At 47.3% G+C, this 20716-nt stretch overlaps 1 protein-coding gene across 2 annotated transcripts in view; it reads left to right on the plus strand.

Annotated features, from left to right (window-relative positions):
• Positions 1-4354: 4354 nt before the first annotated feature.
• CUNH10orf71 (chromosome unknown C10orf71 homolog) overlaps positions 4355-20716 on the plus strand; it is a 30713-nt gene continuing 14351 nt past the window's right edge. The window contains exon 1 of one of the 2 annotated variants that reach the window (XM_070020800.1): positions 4355-4416. The gene's annotated coding sequence lies outside the window, so the exon portion shown is untranslated. Of the gene's footprint in view, positions 4417-4481; positions 4614-20716 lie in introns of those variants that run through there. The other variant, XM_070020801.1, reaches the window with a different exon arrangement.

Below are 20716 nucleotides of genomic sequence, written 5' to 3' on the forward strand. Positions count from 1 at the left end.
AGCGCTAGCCTTGAGCTGAAGAGCTGAGGGACAGCACCCAGGCCGAGTTCAGGCCCCACTACTGGACCCAAAAAAAAAAAAAAAAAAGAATCACAGAAATTGATTTCCTGGCCTGGGGTAGAAATGTAATTCCTCTCTCTCATCTTTCCACAGAGCATGTATCAGCAAAGATCAGTGGAGTTGGAATGAAATGCTGCTGGATCAAGAGCAAGCAGCATTCAGGTTCACGGATGTGTGGTCTTAACAACAATACAGAAAACAGGCAAGCATTGTCTACATGCTGGCTTTGTATCCACTTGATTATTAGTGCTTGTCTGCATGTGTATGTATGTGTGTGTGTGAGCACACGCATGCATGCACACATGCATGCTGGGCCTTGAACTTAGGGCCTAAGCACTATCCCTTGGCTTTTTCACTCAAGGCTGGCACTTGACCACTTGAGCCACAGCTCCTCTTCCAGCTTTTGGGTGGTTAGTTAGAGATAGAGTTGTATGGACTTTCATGCCCTGACTGGTTTTGAACCCTGATCCTTAGTCTTAGCTTCCAGAGTATGCAGGATTACTGTGCAGATGTGAGACAGCGGCACCCAGCTTGTTTTTTGTTTTTTGTTTTTTGTTTTTTTTTTTTTAATGTACCAGGATCCTGAAGACATTTGTGAAAATGATTTCTAAAAACATCCAGGTGCTAGTGAAGACATGTCACCTGAGAAGTCACATATATCTAGGTCACAAGAGTGCAAGAGAGTCAGATGAATTGCCTTGTGTTCTTTGCTGGGATGGGAGACTGCAAATACCCAGAACCAGGTGTCAATTGCAATATCCATTCATTCTGCATTTCCTTGGTTGCCAGCCAATGAATAAACGTAATTAATAGAGATTCAGAGTTGATACAATGTACTGTAAAACAAAGAGTGATCGTCATGTGCATGTGGTGATCACTACCATTAGGCAGACGCACCATCCCTGTGTGTTTCAGAGGCCTGCAGAGCCCCGCCTCCAGGGAAGTCACTGCGAGGATGAGACACCACAACACGCCGTCTGAGGACAGTTTATTTATGCTCTTGCAAATGTACAAACGGGCCTTGTTTTTCTGCAGCATTAAGAGCACACTGGCTCACATAGCGTCCATGAGTCTACATTTAGAATTGTGTCTTCATTCACATTCTTTCCACACGGCTCACAGCTCCTGGACTGGAAGACAGTAGTCACTTTACCCTGGCCAGGCCTCAGGAGCAATGCCAGCCGTGGGTCACCCAAGCCCAGATCTTTGCTCCTTGCTGGGAAGTGGTCCATGCTATGTGCCCACTGTCATGGTTGTACAAGTAGAGAGACAGGATCATTTTGTTTTTTAGGGCAAATCAGTCTGAAGCCATCCACAGAGCTCTGCTGAACTATATAAAGATGAGAGCCAAGCTTTGAGGGTTTTTCTGGACCAATGTGTCTTAATTGTTCTCTTGTGATATCATTGACAAAGCTACTTGCCACTGCCCAGTAATTCTCCCCAAGTTTCTCTTTGCAATGTTCTTTTCTCACCCAACCATTTGAAGCAATAGAGCACAGCTCACCATTTCTAGAAGCCTGAACCAGACATGAGGTCATGTTCTCCACCTGTGAAGAATTAAAAGTAAGCCAGGGAAAAACCAACCCTGAAGAAGGGGAAGAAAGTGAGTGAGGAAATCAGAAGCCCTGTTGAATGTCTGGATCACATTACTTTTGCTCCAAAGCAAACTCCAGCACAAAATGAGATTTGCTCATATAATCTTCCCTAATGTCAGGGGCAAAAGGATTTGGGTCAAATGCAAATGACATGGGAAGATATGCCTATAAATTTGTTCCCATCTGTATTAGAGGAAATATAAAGTAATAGATCAAGTCTATGATTTCTCAGGTATGATTATTTTACCATAAAGTTCTGCTTAAAACAAGATTCAGTTGGGTGCCAGTGGCTTGTCCCTGTCATATGCTTGGGAGAATGATACCTGAGAACTGCAGTTCAAAGTCAGCCCAGACAGTTAAGTCTGTGAGACTCTTTTTTTTTTTGGGTCCGGTAGTGGGGTCTGTGAGACTCTTACCCGCAACTAACCACCAAAAGCCAGAAGTAGAGCTGAGTAAGTGGTAGAGTACTAGTCTTGAGCGGAAAAAAAAAATAAATAAAAGCTTATGGACAATGCTCAGGCCCTGAGTTCTAGCCCCAATACCAGCACAGGGGAAAAAAAAGAAAAAAGGTAAGTTGGTTCAATTTTTTTTTAGAGAAAAATAGTCAATGATTTATAATATAGATGGCTAAAGATGTGATTTAAAAATTAATATGTCTGTAATACTAGTTACTTACGGGGCTGAGGTCTGAAGATGAAAGCCCAAAGCCAGCTGGCAGGAAAGTCCATGGCATGACACTCTTATCACCAATTAATTTTGGGGAGTGGGTGTCCCCCCCAAACTCTGGAAATCACAGTGTGGCTCAAGTATAGAGTGTCATCCTTGGGTGATAAAGCTAAGGGACAGCACCTAGGAACTGAGTTCAAGACCCAGTATAGGCGTGTATGCGTGCATCACACACACACACACACACACACACACACACACACACACACACACAATCATGGGATGAAATAATGAAATAGCTGGTCTTTTGGAAGCTCTGAAATATATCATCATGTTTATGTGCATGAGTTCCTTTGACCCTCAACCCCAGAGAGCACAGCCACTCTCCTCAGCTTAGCCATAGGTAAACTGAGGCTCCAAGAGATGTCATTGGCTAGTGCCAAAATAAAAAGAGAAAAGAACAGAGGCAGTGCTGGAGTCCTGTGTACCATTTCTCAGTGTTGGTTCATGTCTCAGGTCAGCTGGTACTTGCTTGGACAAGCTGGAGAGGTGGGAGGATACACTCAAGAATCACTTTGGGCCTCTCTGGAACCTTCACTAAGCTATGAGCTGAGGACCCCCCCCCCATACCTCCAGGGCCTGGAAGTGGGTATCTTCCTGTGCCAGATCCCTGAGATCCAGTGCCTCAGGCTGCAGGGCAAAAAGTAGCCACTGTTTCTGACTTCATGACCTAGACGTCCACCATCTTGACCTCCTAAGGCTCATGGCTGAAGATGCTGCCAGGCCCCCGCTGAAGCTAGGATAGAGATGGCTGCCCTTGAGGAGCCCAGGGGTCAGAAGGAGAGGACAGTCCACAAATAAGTCCAGAGGTACAGTTGCTCAAGATGTCCAGGCTTTGGGGTACCATGTGGAACAGGGCATCTGGTGGGGATCCTTCAAGCTTTGGGCTAGGAGAGCATAAGAAAAAGATTCTAGTAGAAGAGAAAACACTTGTTCATTAAATACTGGCAATGAACAGAGCCGCAGAGAGCTGGCCATGTGAACTGGTACAGCATAAACAGAGGCACTGCAAGTGGAAGCAATTTGGGGGTCTGCAGACAGTTTGGAGAGTAGGGGATCCCAGATCAAGACAGAAAGCAGCTCATTGGACATCAAAGGCTTACATCTACAATTGTAGCTACTCAGGAGGCTGAGGTCTGAGAAGTTCAGTTCAAAGCCAGCCTGGACAGGAAAATCCATGGGACCCTTAACTCCAATTAAACAGCAAAAATCTAGAAGTGGAGCTGTGGCTCAAGGGGTAGAGAGTTAGCCTTGAGAAAAATAAATGCTCAAGGGACAGCACCCAAGCTCAGCATTCAAGCACAGGACTGACCAAAAAAAAAAAAGTTTTTAAAAAATAGAAAGTGATTAGAGAGCTTTTCTTGGGGCTATGGGGTGCAAAGAGGGAGCAAATAGCATTTGCTCCACAAAGTGATTTTGCTAATGGCACCCCAGCCTTACAAATCCACTGAGCTTGTTGTAGTGGCCAAACTCCTGAGTGGACATTATCTTGCCACCTCTCTTAGTATTACACAGCCCTGAAACCCAGCCTGGCCAGCCCCAGCCTGTGTCTGAGCAGATTATTTTGCTCCAAAAGCTAGGTTAGAGTACGACTCCTTACTCGAGGAATGCAGGCTGGGCTCATCCAGGGCCAATGATGAAAGCGGCTATTTCTGCTCGGGACCTCAGCAGGCCTGAGGGCGCTGGCTCCAAGGCACATGTCGTGATGTTCTCTGAATGTTTTCCTCAGACAAATGTTTTCCTTCCTCTCTTGAGCGATTTTGTTTTAAATTCCAATCTAAGTACCTGTAGTAGCTTTCGAGATGGTCGTGGATTGAAGAAAAATTGGAAACAGAGTGTGGGGGGTCTAATGGCCAAGCCATTTCTCACTCCTCAAGTTATCTATTACCCGTGGCTGTTCTGGATGTAAAAATAGCCGCCAAGGCTGTTTGTTTAATCTGACTGTTACTTGACACCACGCGGGTGTTGCAGTGTTTGCCTCTTCCCTACCAAGAACACCATTTGGTTTTTTTCCCCCTCAGCCGGGTCTCTGTAGGTAAGCTGTGTGGATTTCCAGTGTCTGGTCGGCTTCTTGTCTCTGATTTCCTCACGTGGGCAGGTTTGTGGGAGATCCTAAGTCTACGCTCCTCTCCTCTGTGGGTGAAGAAGTTTGGGGGCTGCTGGGCAGAGCTGGGCACTCCATTCCGGGAGAGGCCGGACCATCGAGCAGCTGGGACGTGTGGAAAGCGGAAGGTACAGTGAGGCCGGACACTTGCCTGGCTCCTTGGCACCCGCCTGGCAGGAACGATGCAGCTGATTGCAGGAGAGAATTTGTTCCAGGAGGGCTGGGGGTGTGTTGGGAGCATCAGGGTGTGCATGGGATGGGAGGACAAGGGCATGCTGGATGCTGAGGTGCTGGGGGTGCAGGGGATGTTGTGTGGCGGTGTACCCTGTGAGACTCTGTCCTCCCTTGGTCAGCCTGCTGTGCTCACACATGATTGGGTGAGCCCATGCCTCAGGACCTGCTAGACCTCAGCATTGTCAAATGGGCCAGCTCTGTGGGCCCAGGTCTCAGGGCCGTGAGCTGGAGGAGGAAACTGCCTTGTCTCCTCTTGGGTCAGGATCTTACCAGCCAGAGCAGTGACTATGGGATACTTGGACCTTTGGACTCTGAAAACATAAATGTCCCCATCACAGAGACTGCCTGTTCTCATGCACCCCAGGGGGTCCAACCAGTGCCATGGGCAGGCTAGGCCCAATCTTAGATCATTGCTATTTTTTTATTTGTGGAACAGAATTGATGGGTGGGGAAAAAAACAGTTTTGAATATAGAAGAAATGTTTTGCAGATATACATATATATATTTATATGAAAAGTTTTGAGTATAGATGAGAAGTTTTGAATATGGATGAAAAGTTTTGAATATGCATGAAAATAATTATTCTATGGTACCTTGACATCTGCCCGTAAGCACAAGAAGTCTAGAGACTAAATGAAGCACATGTGCATGCTGAACCATTTGGGTTTTCAACTTTTGAGAGCCTTTACAACAGTCGCTGCTGAATTACGGGGGCCAGTGGGCTGGGCATCTGGATTTGTAAATAAAGCTTTATTGGCATGCAGCCATGCTCATTCATTTACATATGGTCTACAGCTGCTTTTACATGATAGCAGCCAAGACCACAGGGCCTGTAACAGTGAAATCATCGACTGTGTGGTTCTGTACTGGGAAAGTTCGCTGACCCCTTGCTGTACAAGCCTGAGTCTTAGATGAGTTGATTTTGTCCCTACTTCTACTCAAATGATGAACATTACTATCAGAATGATCTGAGAAAGACCTTTCAGGACCTGTGGCTGGGTGGGCAATAGGCCTCCTCCCTGTCTCCGGGGTTATTTTTCAGATCTGCCTGGCACAGGAAATGTTCAGTTTGTCATGGTCGCTGTGGGGCTGGGAGATGGTTAGCTTAGCTGTGAAGTCACCAGCTGTACCGTGTCCGTGTGGCCCAGCCAAGCGGGGTAGATTGTGCTTATCGAGTGCTTTATAAATAGCCACCTCCGGTGACCCAAGTCCAACCCATGTCTGCCCCACGGGTCTTTTGGTGGTGAGTGGTTGTCTCTGATCTTTAGTGACCAGCAGCTCAATGGGATGAGAGACTCATATGAGATGCTAGAATGCTGGATGCTGGAAGCAGAGGGGCTCGGACACCCCCACCCCCACCCAGCCCCAGGAAACCCAGGCAGAGAGAGGGAGTTACGAGAGAGGGCAGAGGAGGTAGAGGCTTGACATTCTCAAGAAAAGGGTGCATCCACCTCTGGCCCGCTCATGTCTCCGTGCTTCCTGATTCTGCCCCTGATGGTCAAGATGCACAAGTGACCCTTCCAGCACAGGGGAAGCCCCATGTCTTGAAATAGCCCTACTCGGCCAGTCTCAGCCAGCCCCAGCCAGCCTCAGTTAGCGAAGACCTGCCCCGAGGCACCGAGGCTCAGCTGCTGCCTACTGACCCTGGGGCTTCATGCTGTCTGCCAGGGGGTTACTGGAGAGAAGCAAAGGGCTTTAAGGGACAGCCCACGAGAATGGGCTGTCGGCTGGAGTGGATCTTGATTTTATTTCCATTTGAGGGTCTAACCCCATCTCAACAAATCCAACCAACCCGTGGCCCTGTAATTGAATCTTAGGTTTCGTTTACTTAATTGGAAGAACCCCAGATGCCTCTTGGTTTCTATCTGGTTCCTCGGGTTATGTGACATGAGTTGCTAGGAGTAGCCAGAGAGAGAGAGAGGAGGCCAAGGGGTCAACGAAGGCCCCTAGCTCAAGACCCAAAAAAAGAACATGAGAAGCACTTGCTAGGGCTGAGGCTTGTCACCCCAGTGTAAGTCTCAGGCCCAGTGTGGAATGTGGCTATGAGTGCAGGCAGCAAACCTCTTGAATTCTTTTATTTTTGGACCAGTACAGAGGCTTGAACTCAGGGCCCTGAACTCTTGCTTGGCTTTCTCACTCAAGCCTGGCACTCTATCATGTGAGCCACACCTCCACTTCTGACATTTTTCTGGTTCATTGGGGATAAGACTCTCTTGGATTTGTTTGCCCAAGTTGACTTTGAACTGGGATCCTCAGAGCTCAGCCTTGGGAGAAGCTAGGATTACAGCTGTGAGCCACCACCTGTACCTGGCTGAGAGAACACGTTCTTAGCAAGAAGGGAAGAGGAACATTTCCTGAACTACCTTCTGTTCCTACTTAGGTCAACCTCTGGGGGGACCAGCCCAGGTCAGACATGAGGGGCACATGGCAGCCCATGAAGGGCTCTTAAGGCCTCCAGAGACCCCACATGGCTTCAATTGCTAGCTCGGGGCTCCCCTGGGCCTCAGTCAGCCCCCTTCTGCCCTGGGCTTGAAGGGCAGGAGACTGCAAGGCTGGACTGAGGGGTGGATTTCCTCTCAGCCATCTCCCTTTCTCAAAGCCCTTGTACAGAACTGAAGGAAGGCAGGGCAGAGCAGCTCAGATTCCTTTGAGGTGTCTCTCAGGGGATACAGGGACTAACCCTGTGCTTCCCACTCCTTGCTATGGCCGGAGAATGGTTTCACTCCTGCTGGCCACTGAGCCTCATCTACATAGGCCAGGTTACACTGAAACTGCCCTTTGCCGGCTCCTGACCTGGGGCCCACCGGGCCAAATATGTAACCACAAACTCGTCACCTCATCTGGCCCCATCTGTCCCTTGTAGAGACAGATCAGGCCCAAAGGTTGCAGAAGGGAAAGGGTCAGAGGTCAGACCTACAAGGCTAGACTCAAAGAATCAGACTCATTTCCTATCCTCAGTTTCCCCGTCATGTCCACCCGGCAATCCTGGCTACCTTGTCCCATGGGCAAGATCTTAGGAAATCTGGGGTTATTCTTAAGGTCACCAGACATGGTAAGGCTTGTAATCCCTTTCTTTGAGGCAGGCTCTGAGCCCAAGAGAGGTTAATTGACATCCCCACGGATACTTAGCAAATGAGCAGTGAAACCCAATCTAGGGAAGGCAAACCCCAGAGGTGGCTCCAAGGCTGGGGAGGCCTTGGGGGACCTGGTCTGCCAGGTCAATGTGAGGGCTGACCCTCTCCGCTGATGTGGAAAAGAAAAGCCATGCCAGCCACTCATGGCCCCTGGTCCTGTGTTAACCAGGCTACACTGTGGTAATAATGATGAAATCCCTTGGGTAATTGCTAGGGGTCTGTCACTTCACCCTCTCAACAACCTTGTGAGTTGAGGACTACTTTTACAAATAAGGAAACTGAGGCACACGTGACTCTGTAAGTTTTCAAAGGCCATTACACAGCTAGTTCAGGAGAGCCCAATGCAAGAAAGAGGTTTGGCTTTTGTCCCTGTTCTTCTGGCTAAGGGTTATGGTTCACATCAGGAGCTTCACAATGATGGGAGTGAGTGGCATTTAGGTATTAAATGAGCACCTGTTAAGTGCTTTACAGACTTGAGCTCCTGAGAACCTACTACGTGCTTTGCAGACGTGAGCTTCTCACAAATACTTGGCATTGCAGTTGGTGGTGTTGATGTTGGCTCTGTTGATTAATGCAGGATTCCTTTCCCCCACTACATGCTTCAAAAAAAAAAAAAAAAAAAAAAAACCAGCAGTCTCTGTGTCAGTCTGTTTACCCTGCTGTAAGAAAAAAAAATCCCATAGACTGAGAAGCTTTTCAACAACAGGCTTCTATTTCTCCCAGCTCTGGAAGCTGGAATTTCAAGATTAAAGCTTCAGCTCAGAGTCAGGTAAAGGCCTATGGCACTCACAAATGGCACTTTCTTGTTGTGTGTCTTTTTTTTTCTTTTTTGGTTCCTGGGGCTTGAACTCAGGGCCTGTGCACTTTGCTCAAGGCTAGCCCTCTACCACTTGAGCCACAGCTCTATTTCCAGATTGACTGATTGATTGATTGATTGATTTTTAGTGATTAATTGGAGATAAAAGTCTCATGGACTTTCCTGCCTAGGTTGGCTTCAAACTGCAATCCTCAGATTTGAGCCTCCTGAGTAGCTAAGATTATAGGCATGAGCCAATGGCACCTGGCAACAGCCTCTTGATGAGAAAATAACAGCCCCTTGGAGGGTCTCCTGTAAGGCAAGACGAGTGACAAACATGTGTCCCCTTTCCCAGGGGCCTCTCAGAACACACTGGAGCTTGTTACATATACTGTGGGCCCACTAGGGGAGGTCTAAAGTTTCCAAGGTTATGTAAAAACAACCAGAGTTTAGATAGACTTTCATAGTGAAGCAAAAAAGTAGATAAATAAAAAGCACAGGGCTCTGAGTTCAAGCCCCAGGACTGGCAAGAAATAAAGGAAGGAAGGAAAGAAGGAAGGAAGGAAGGAAGGAAGAGAAGGAAGAGAAGGAAGGAAGGAGAAAGAAGGAGAAAGAAAAGAAGAAAGAAAGAAAGAAAGAAAGAAAGAAAGAAAGAAAGAAAGAACAGAAGGAAGAGAGAAAGAGAAGAATAGAGGGAGGAAGGAAAGAAGGAAGGAAGAGAAGGAAGGAGGAGAAGGAAGGAAGGAAGGAAGGAAGGAAAGAAAGAAAGAAAGAAAGAAAGAAAGAAAGAAAGAAAGAAAGAAAGAAGGGAAGGAAGAGAGAAAGAGAAGAATAGAGGGAGGAAGGAAAGAAGGAAGGAAGAGAAGGAAGGAGGAGAAGGAAGGAAGGAAGGAAGGAAAGAAAGAAAGAAAGAAAGAAAGAAAGAGGCAGAAAGAGAGGAAGGAAGGAAGGGAGGGAGGAAGGAAGGAAGGAAGGAAAGAAGGAAGGAAGGAAGGAAAGAAAGAAAGAAGGAAGGAAGGAAGGAAAAAGAGGAGCTGTTATTCTAAGTAAACTTGCCAGACTTTTGGCTTTAAATTCCAGAAGACTTGAAGCCTTTATAGTCACAGCTGAATGTTTTTCTTGCCAGGAGAAACTCCATGAAGAAGGTGGATGTCAGCTGGGAGCTGGTGACTCGTGCCTGTAAACCTAGCTACCGAGGAGGCTGAGTTCTGAGGATCATGGTTCAAAGCACTAAAAAAAACCCTCCAGAAGTGGTACAAAAGTCTTGAGCACAAAAGTTCAGGATCAGCAACCAGGCCCTGAGTTCAAGCCCCATGACCAAACAACAAACACACACACACACACACACACACACACACACACACACACACACACACACACACACACACACACACACACACACACACACACACACACATCAGTCAGCATCTTGTGACATGTCACACATGGTGTGGGGTCCTTCTCTATTTTCCTCCCCAGTCCCAGCCCCCGTCACCCTGCCCTGCAAGTGAGGAAACAAAGGCAGCATTCACCTGTACCCTACAAATCAGCCAACTACGTGGGCCTTCCCAACCCTAGGCAGAAACCTGATGAGCAGCTCTGCCCCTGCGCAGAAGGGTTGGGATGCCCCCCCCATAGGTGATCTGTGCAGGGCCCTTTCCCCTTAGCCCAGATACCTATGGCTTCTCAGGTCAGGATGGGGCTACAGGGGTGCCAGGCCAGTGTGCCGAAGCTTCTCCAGCCTCCCCAAGGCAAAGCCTCCTGGTGGGAAGAGATAGCATAGAAAGCACCAGGAAAGAGGGGCCACCGCTCTTACCTCTACAGGGAAGCACCCCATTTCCTGCCTGTCTGCTTTTGTTGGTTTCAGAGGGCAGAGCCCGGAGACATGGGTCTGGATTCTAATTCTGCTTCTCTGTGGCTATGTGACCTTCAGTGAGTTCCTCAAATTCTCTGACCCTTAACGTCTCCACCTAAAATTGTCTTGTTCCCGGTCGGACCTAATGTATCGGTTGGAATAGAACTGGGTGGGGTCATGGATACAGAATGTAGATCCATGGGAAAAAATGATCTAGAGCTCAATCAACAGCATGGATGCTGAGAAAAGCCTGTAGGGTGCCTAGGTCAGTTGTGGCTCTCTTCTTTGCCTCTGGGCTGTTTCACCCAGCCCCATATCAGCACCATCTCTCAGGTGGGCAGTTGAGAGTCTAGGGGACTCTGCTGTACCTCTGCCCTCCTGTGCAGTTGGGAGAAAGGGGCAGGATCCCTCTGGTACCTTCTCCTTGCCTCCCTGGTCTGTGGTCCCATTAAGCCTCAAGGTGACCAGACATGGCTAAGACTCAGACAAATGGCCTGGCTTAGCTAAAGTCCAAGATTCTGAAGATCTCAATGGAGAGTCATGTGTGGCAGCCCCTAGAGGCACCACAGGGTTCCAGGATCCTGGAAGTCTTGGCTCTGGAATTCCAGGTATGATGGGATACAGGGGATAGGACATCCTATGGCTCTAGTTCCCTAAGGCCAGTTCCCAGGAGATCAGCGTGTGAGGAGAGGGGAGGGGAGGAGTTGAGGAGCAGGGTAGGGGCTGTAAGCTGGCTTCCAAAGACTATGTCAGGCATCTTAGTAGCTGCTGGTGGAAATCTGTGTGTGTGTGTGTGTGTGTGTGTGTGTGTGTATTGTGATATTGTGATCCTGGGGCTTGAACTCAGGGCCTTGGCACTTGTCCCTGAGCTTTTCTGCTCAAGCCGAGCACTCTACAACTTGAGCTGCATCTCCACATCTGGCTATTTGGTCCACTGGAGATAAGACTCTCATAGATTTTTCCTGCCTGGGCTACCTTTGAACCATGATCCTTAGATTTCAGCCTCCTGAGTTTCCAGGATTGCAGTGTGAGTTAACTGGCACCTGGCTGTAGGAAGGTTTTTCTTTTTTTTTATGTACATGGCTGGTGCCTAATCTTGGAGCAGCCCCAGGTCCCTGCCTAACCCATCAGGTGCTAAGCCTTCCCCATTCTTTCCCATTTCTCCTCAGGAAAGAGCAAGCATAATTCCTGCCACTCACGGCTGCTATGAGTTTGAATTAAATAATAAATACTAACCAGTAATGCTGTGCTACAAAGCACCCATCTTTTACCAGGTGCTCAGTAAATGGGAATGTCTTTTATTCATTCACTCAACAAACATGTCTCTTGTTAGGTACAGATGCAGTACAGGCTGTGGACATAGCCCAAGGCCAGAACAGCAAGGCCTAGCCCAAGCCCCTCCAGAGGGGGTCTGCCTCCCCAGAGACTCTGATCAGACCCTCCAATCTCTGCACTGAGGCCTTAGCTCTCCAACTCTCCACCCAAATGGAAATCTGTATCACTATCAACAGGTAAACAGGACAGCCTTGTATGGTGCCAGAGCAGGGGCACTGAGAGATTCTCACCTCAAACAAGTTTCTAAAAAAAACACTCAAGCTAGGTGCCGGTGCCTGTAATACTAGCTAGAAGGCTGAGATCTGAGGATCAGAGTTGGAAGCCAGCCCCAGCAGGAGAGCCCTGACACTCTTTACCTCCAATGAACTACTAGAACACTGGAAGTAGAGCTGTGACTCAAGTGACAGAGTGATATGATTGAGTACAAAAGCTCAGGGACAGTGCCCAGGCCATGAGTTCAAGACCCAAGACAGGCACAAAATAAATAAATAGATCATGTCATTCCTGAGTCCCCAAATCACTTATTAAGTTGCCTACTCAGTTTTTTTCAAATGAAAGATTATAATAGAAGTAAATATAATAAATAGGAAATAGAAGAGAGAGAAGAGAAAATAGAGGAGAATACAAAATAGAAGATAATTAGAGTAGTATACAAAGGAAGAGTAAATTTGCTTCATGAACTCGCCTTTCTAGATCTCTGGGTATGCTCTGTGGGGTGATGGTAATCTAGTTCACAGGAGTGGACCAGACCTCCCACCTCTGCTGGGGAAGCCGGGGAGGACCAGGTAGAGCTGTCATTCACTTGCTGTACAGCTGCCAGACAGGAAATGCGAAGCACTGCACTGACTCCGTTTACCTGGCCTCTGTCTGGCTGGGGAGTTAGGCAGCTCGGGCCTGGCTCAGACACCATTTCCACAATTGCTTTTCCCAGTGTGGGAAACGCCCCTGGGGGTGGGGCGGGGCAAAGCGGGAGCAGTTCTCATCATCTCTATCATACAGTGGTTGTTAAGTAACATGGCCAGCATGACACTCTTCCTTCTGCCCAGAACATTCTATTTGACTTCTCTCTCATGTCAGTTCCTGTGGTTTCCAGAATCTGGATTCTAGACTCCAAGGCCAGGCACTCCTGAGAACGATGAGCAATGCTGGGGCACTGTGGGGAAATGCCACGTGTGCATGCATGCCTGGACTCCGTAACAGTGGTCTCCACCTGAGGGACTCCCAGGGGTCTTTGGCAGTGTTATTTTAGAGACCCTTTGAGGGGCCTCTGCAAGGTACACAGCCTGAAGCTCACATACCTGGCATCACCTAGCCAACATTTAATGTGCACAGAGCCTCGCTGGGGACTTGAACCCAGATTCCCATGTAGAGTCCTCACAACTGTGTTTATTAGGAGCTGGCACCGCTCCTGCTTCTTGGTGCCAGCCTGGCTGGGTCTGGCAGTGCCAGGCAGTGGGCATAGCCCTGTTAGTTTGGATTGAGTGACGTGGCCAAAAGGTCAAAATTGAGCCAGGCATTGATGACTCATGACTGTAACCCTAGCTACTCCGGAGGCTGAGATTTGAGGATCAAGGCTCAAAGCCAGCCAAGGCAGGAAAATCTGTGAGGCTCTTATCTTCAATCAATTACCAAAAAAAAAAAAAAAAAAAAAAAAAGAGCTGGAAGTGGCTCAAGTTATAAAGCACTAGCCATGAAGACAAAAACCAAAAATCTCAGGGACAGTACTCAGGCCCTGAGTTCGAATCCCAGTACCAAAAAAAGTCAGAAGTGGAGCTATAGCTCAAATAGTAGAATGCTAACCTTGAGCAAAACAACTAAGCAAAAGCTCAAGGCCTTGAGGTCAAACCTCAGTTGTGGCATATAACATACACACACACACACACACACACACACACCACACACACACACACACAGAGGAAACAAGACAATGAGTCTTCTTTGAGATCAGTCACAGGCTGGCTAGAACAGAGCATGTGTTTACATCTTTTGAGTCAGGAACTGACTTTCAAGAACAATAAGGAGTAACTACAAGACTTTACCATTTCCCTGGTGCTCCAGTGATTCTCAGTAGTCCAGGCCAGTGTCCAGCAGCTCTGTATTGAAGACATCCACTGAGGTTCTGCATTTTGCACATGGCTATTCGATGATGTGCCAGGTAGCTGGTGGCAGGCATCAGCCACCAATGCAGGTGCCTCTGCCTTGTGCAGAACAAACCATACTGCAGCAAGCTCGCTGGTTCTCTGACACTCCTCGCACAGATGCTGGCCTAGGCAAGCACATATCTAGAGGGGCAGCTTCTGCACAGCACAGAGCCAGGGCCAGCGGGGTCCCAGGAAGAGGCTACATTTCATGTATACATATAAACATACACACATATACATATAAACATATATGTATATATGTGTCTGTCTGCCTGTATATATATATACATGTATATATATATACGTATATATATACATATGTATATATGTATATATATACATACGTATATATATATATATATGTATATATATACATACGTATATATATATATATATATATATATATATACGTATGTATATATATACATATATATATTGGTTTAAACAGCCAAAATTAAGTTCCCAAAGTTTGGAGGCTGGGAAGTTGGAGATGAACACACTAAAAAGCCCAGTGTCTGCCATGGCCTTACTTCCTAGCTTATGGCAGACATATGACAGAAGGAGAGAAAGGAAGCAAGCTTGCTTGACTTTATTGCTTGATTGGTGCTCTACCATTTGAGCCAGATTTCCAGCCTAGATTTTTGCTGCTTATTTTGGAGATAGAATCTCTCCAACTTTTCCCCTTGGGTTGGGGAAGCTTTGATCTGCCCAGTCTCAGCCTCCTGAGTAGCTAAGATTACAAGCGTGAGCTTTCAATGCTTGGCTCAAGCTTTCTGCTCATTGGGCACTCATAGGACTTGTGTCCCCACATATGATTTCTGGGGACACAAACCTCCAGTCTCCAGCAATGCATAAGCAAATGACAAAATGACCTTGCTCTAGAGGTCTTGGGGATGGGGTGGGGGGAATAGCAGACACAAGTTAGGCACTCATGGATACAGCCTGGGGCTCACCTCTACCTGCTCTTGTATTTGGTGCCTCATGGACAGGATTCCCCAGGAGACCCTTCATTCCATCTTGTAGTGGGGTAAACTGAGGCTCCTGGGATTAATCACATATTCCTTGCTGGAACAATGTAACATCCCATCATTGGCCTTTAATTCCTGCCTTATGAGCCCACAGTGATTTCTCCTCCACTATTTCCCAGTGTGGTGATTGCTGTGTCTTTGTAACTCCTGATATTTGCCAATCACCAATTTCAAGTTCACTTAGATTTTCCTGGAAGACTTTAACAAATTCGAGTTAATGAGAAGTACTTTGATACACTCTTTCATTCAAAAGCACCTGGGGCTGGGTGCCGGTGGCTCATGTCTGTAATTCTAGCTGCTCAAGAGGCTGAGGTCTGAAGATCATGGTTCAAAGCCAGCTTGGTTAGGAAAGTCTGAGACTCTTATCTCCAATTTACCACTAAAAAAGCCAAAAGTGAAGTTGTAGCTCAAGTAGTAGCGTGCAAGATTTGAGCAAAAAAAGCTCAGGAATAGCACCCAGGCCCTGAGTTCAAGCCCCAGAACTGGCAGAAAATCAGAACAAAAGCTATTGGTTGAGCACTTATTGGAGCACTTACTACACTGGTGCTGGAGACACAGCCGGGGCAGGGCTGATGTGAGCCTTTTCCCTGCAGAATTCCATGAATCCTAGGAGAGCACTGCTTTGTTAAAAGTACATTCATTCCAGGCACTGGTGGCTCACGCTTGTAATCCTAGCTACTCCGAAGGCTGAGATCTGAAGGTCAGAGTTCAAAGCAAGACTGGGCAGAAAAGTCCATGAGACTCTTATCTCCAATTAACTACCAAGAAGCTGAAGTGAAGCTGGGTCACTAGAATGCTTGCCTTGGGCAAAGAAGTTCAGGGACAACATCCAGAGCCCTGAATTCAAATCCCCAGAGTGGCACACACCACACATACACACACCAAAATGCATTTACCCTTGCCTTAGACTGGCTTCATTGAACAGTTAAAACACAGCTTTGATTTACACACCTTGTTTGCATATGTACTTGGCCATTTTGGCTGTCCCTACCAGGTATTCAACATCTAAAACCAAGCCTGGCTCAAATAGCCCTCAAATTGAGAACTAGGCTACAAAAGAGCAGTAGACTGGCTTTCCATTCATCCTGGCCTTTTGCCAGCTTCTTTCATAAGTCATGTGACTTCATTGCTTTTAGACTTTAGTATGTTGGACCCTCTGCTTAGCATTCTTTTCTTTTCCTCTGCCCTACCCTGTTTCCTGGCTAACTCCTACACATGCTTCAGAACCCCAGATACATACCCCTTCACCAAGAAAGCCTCTTCAGGTTATTTCAGGTGCTCCCAGGACACACTCTCATAATTGGTTTGGCCTGCCTAGCAACTGAACTGGGTGATTTGCTGGTTAATCTCTCTCTCTCTCTCTCTCTCTCTCTCTCTCTCTCTCTCTCTCTCTCTCTCTCTCTCTCTCTCTCTCTCTCTCTCTCTCTCTCTCTCTCTCTCTCTCTCTCTCTCGGGACTGGGAAGGTGGCTCAGTGGTAGAGCGCTTGCCTTGCATGCTCAAGACCCTGGGTTCGATACCTCAGCACCACATAAGCAAAAAGAAAGAAGCCGAAGTGGTGCTGTGGCTCAAGTGGTAGAGCGCTAGCCTTGAGCTGAAGAGCTGAGGGACAGCGCCCAGGCCCAGAGTTCAGGCCCCACGACCGGACCCAAAAAAAAAAAACCAAAAAACCTCTCTCTCTTGTTAGCCTGGGTGCTTCTCTGAGCTGGACTGTTGTCTGTCTGTCTTTCCACCTGTCTTCATGACCTGACATGAGATGTCTAACATGATTAAGTCTTTCTACTTCCACCCTGAATATTTTTTCACACTATTAGTTTCCTTAGCAGAATTTTTTAAAAATTGATTCAATGGTAATTTGGCAATTGCTGACCTACCACAAATCCTAGAATAGAGAACTTGAATCCAAGTGAATTTTCGTTATTTTTTTATTCCAAGCCCTAACATCTGTAACATTTATCTGTGGTCAATAATGGACTGTGGTCGAAAATGTAATCCTAACTACCCAGGAGGCTGAGATCTGAGGATTGCGGTTTGAAGCCATTCTGGGTGGGAAAGTTTATAAGATTCTTATCTCTAATTGCTTACTTAAAAACTGGAAGTGGGGGCTGGGAAGGTGGCTCAGTGGTAGAGCGCTTGCCTTGCATGCCTGAGGCCTTGGGTTTGATTGCTCAGCACCACATAAGCACAAAAAGTCAGAAGTGGTGCTGTGGCTCAAGTGGTAGAGCACTAGCCTTGAGCTGAAGAGCTGAGGGACAGCGCCCAGGCCCAGAGTTACTTGTAATTAACTAGCAAAAGTGGAGCTGAAGTGGAGCTGTGGCTCAGGTAGTAGAATGCTCACCTTGAGCAAAACAGCTGAGCAAAACAGCTAAACACAAGCTCAAGGCCTTGAGGCCAAGCCTCAATACTGGTATACACACACACACACACACACACACACACACACACACACACACACACACACACACACACACACACACACACACACGAAGCAGGAGAACTGGAGTCTTCTTTGAGATTAGTCACAGGCTGGCTAGAACAGAGCATTTGTTTACAATACATCTTTTGAGTCAGGACTGAGTTTCAAGTACAATAAGGAGTAGCTACAAGACTTTGCCATTTCCCTGGTGCTCCAGTGATTCTTAGCAGTCCAGGCCAAGAGTGGTTGAGGTCCAGTCAAGCATCCAATAGCTCCATGTTGAACACTCCACTGAGGTTCTGTGGACGTACCTTGCACGTGGCTATTTGATGATGTGCCAGGGAGTCAGTGGCGGGCATCAGCCACCAATGCAATTGCCTCTGCCTTGTGTGAAATGGACCACGCTGCAGAGCTCAACAGCATACTCGCTAGTTCTTTGACACTCCCTGCACAGATGCTGACTCTTAGCAAGCACGTGTCTCTGGGCAGCTTTTGCAGAGCACCACAGCCCAGGGCCAGCGGGGTCCCAGGAAGGAGCTCTGGGGTAGGTATTCATGTGTGCATGGCCTACAGGGGAAGAAGCACCTTTGCTGGAACCCTGGAGCCCTATGGGGGAGGGGGGGACTGTGACTGGCTGCTGGAGACTTGACCAGTGTGCTCAGAGTTCGAACAATTAACAGTGGAAAACCCTGAGTGTGTGGTTCCTTATCCTGAGTATTTGACCTTATACAGTAATCCAATCACAAGACAAGAGGCTTCCCAGTATGTACTGATCCTAGTACTTATCTGATTCTTAGAGTGTGCCCTTCTGCTATTTTCTCTGTTACTTCCTTAAGATATCCTATAGCAAGTTGGGCTCTGGTGCCTTTAATTCTAGCTACTCAAGAGGCAGAGATCTAAGGATCATGGCTCAAAGCCAGTCATGGCAAGAAAGTCCTGAGACTCTTATCTCCAGTTAACCACCAAAAAAACAGAAGTGGAGCTGTGACTCAACTGGTAGAGCACTAGTCTTGTGCATAGAAGCTCAGGGACAGTACCCAGGCCCTGAATTCAAGCTCCAGGACTGTCCAAAGGAAAAAAAGAAAACCTGGTGCAATACGAATCTATAAAAGCAGAGGCTGCAGGGAGATATCTTCAGTTTAACCATGTCTGTCAGTCAACCCATTCCTTGCCACATGATGTTATTAAGAGGTTTTGAGTTAACACGGTCTGGGTATATTCTTCATAGAACACAGCAGAATCTGGTTGTTAGACCCAACACACTTCCAGGAATGCATCTTGTCTTCTCTCATGCCAGGGATCTCTTTTTCAATTGGAATATATCAAACCTGTCAGATCTGAACACGCATCCTCATGAACCAGCCCCTTTGCAATGTGAGCATCAGAATATCCTTTCCTAAATTCACAGCTGGATTTTACCTCCTCCAAATATTTCTGCACATGATGCTTTTTGGCATGTCACACTGCAAGATGCTAATGCACTGTCAGGGAGGGATCAGAATGGACTAGAAGGTGTGACTTCTGCACAGACAATTGGTTTCTCTCCTAACTTCTTACAAATGCTAATACACCACCCTCCAGGTTCATTTTCAGCCCCACAGTGGAAGGGTGCAACATTCCAACAAAGACAGGGCCCAGATCAGTGACAATGGAGGACCCAGCTCAGGGGCTTCTGCCATGAATGAGGCCGAGGCTGTAAATATAAGCTCCTTCTCTTCCTCTTCCTCCTCTTCTCTCTCCTCTTCCTTCTTTTCCTCCTCCTCCTTATTTTTTCTTTTATGGTTCTGGAGTTTGAAGTTAGGAGCTTCATGCTGCTCAACTTGTTACTTGGCTGGCTTTCTACCACTTGAACCATGTTTTCAGTCCAGATTTTGCTGGTTTTCTTGGAAATGGGAGTCTTGTGGAGTTATGTGCCTGGCTGGGTTTGAACTGTGATTTTCCAGATCTCAACCTTCTGTGTAGTTAGGTTTATAAGTGTAAACCACTGGTGCCTTGATTCAGTTTTACTTTTGAGATGACACAGAAGGTTCAGAGAGGTGATACAAATACTCCGTATCTCACAGTGCATTGGTGACAGCTGGGCTGGGGACTTAGGCTACATGGTGCTGGGGTCTGCAACAATAAGATAGACATAGGTAGGGGTCTGGCATGCCTCGGCTGCCAGATAAAGTAATTTAAAATTACCCCCCAGTGAAAGCCAGGCATTGGTGGCTCACCCCTGTAATCCTAGCTACTCAGGAAGATTATAATATGAAGCCAGCCTAGGCAGCAAAGTCTGTGAGAAGTTGTCTCCAATTAATTCCACAAAAGCTGGAAGTGAGGCTGTGGCTCAAGTGGTAGAGTGCTAACCTTGAGCAAAAAAGCTCAGGGACAGCACTCAGGCCCTGAGTTCAAGCCCCAGGATTGGCACACACACACACACACACACACACACACACACACACACACACACACACACACAAACTACCCCTAGTGTAAAGATAAATACTTCTGTAGGTAGTATATCTGGGCAATATATGGAATGTATTTACAATAAATTACTAGCCTGAGTCTCAGACTATATATATACACGTATATATATAGTGGCAACCCCAGGGCCTACTAGTGTTTATAATCAGGAGGCCAGTATGGAGAGTCAATACTGGAATAACAGCGACATCAGTGATCTGTATGCACACCACTTCGTAGCTCATGACCTACTTGTCAGCCATTAGCTTGTTCAATTTGGAGAAGGGCTATGTAGGTGGAGAAACAAAGGCTCAGAGAGGCACACGACACAGCTCAGGGCTACACATCATACAAAGAAAGAGAGGGGTTGCAGCTGGGACTCAGGTCCTGGGGCTCAGGCTCCCCTACGTGTGTCTTGTGGCATTTTGGCCACTTGTGGCTCCTGAACTTGAAGAGTTCACCAAAGATTTAAAAGCACAGTGGAAAGAAAAGGAGTATTTTATGTTCATGCCACACGCTGGAAATCCTCTCTGCTATTTTTCTGTTGTAGCCACGGGGCGGGGGGGGGGGGGGGGGGAGGGCGGGGAAATAATAGTTTATTCCACAGGAAACGGGGTCCCTCCGTTTGGGATGTGTGGGTGCTGCTGAGGGTTGGGGACAGAGGCTGACTCAGGGGACCTTGGACAGGCTCTGAACGCCCATGGATTCTGCCCAGCTTTCGCAGGAAGCCATTGGGGTTTGCTCTGCTGCTGGGTTTGACCACTTGCCTGTACTGTGGTTTTGGAGCCCAAGGTCTTTGGGTAGATTTAATTGCCTTAATTGAATGGTGTTTTTACTTCTCAGTCA

This window comes from Dipodomys merriami, unplaced genomic scaffold (assembly GCF_024711535.1).
Source record: "Dipodomys merriami isolate MVZ:Mamm:240054 unplaced genomic scaffold, mDipMer1.0.p SCAF_14, whole genome shotgun sequence".
In the NCBI taxonomy this organism is placed as follows: domain Eukaryota; kingdom Metazoa; phylum Chordata; class Mammalia; order Rodentia; family Heteromyidae; genus Dipodomys; species Dipodomys merriami.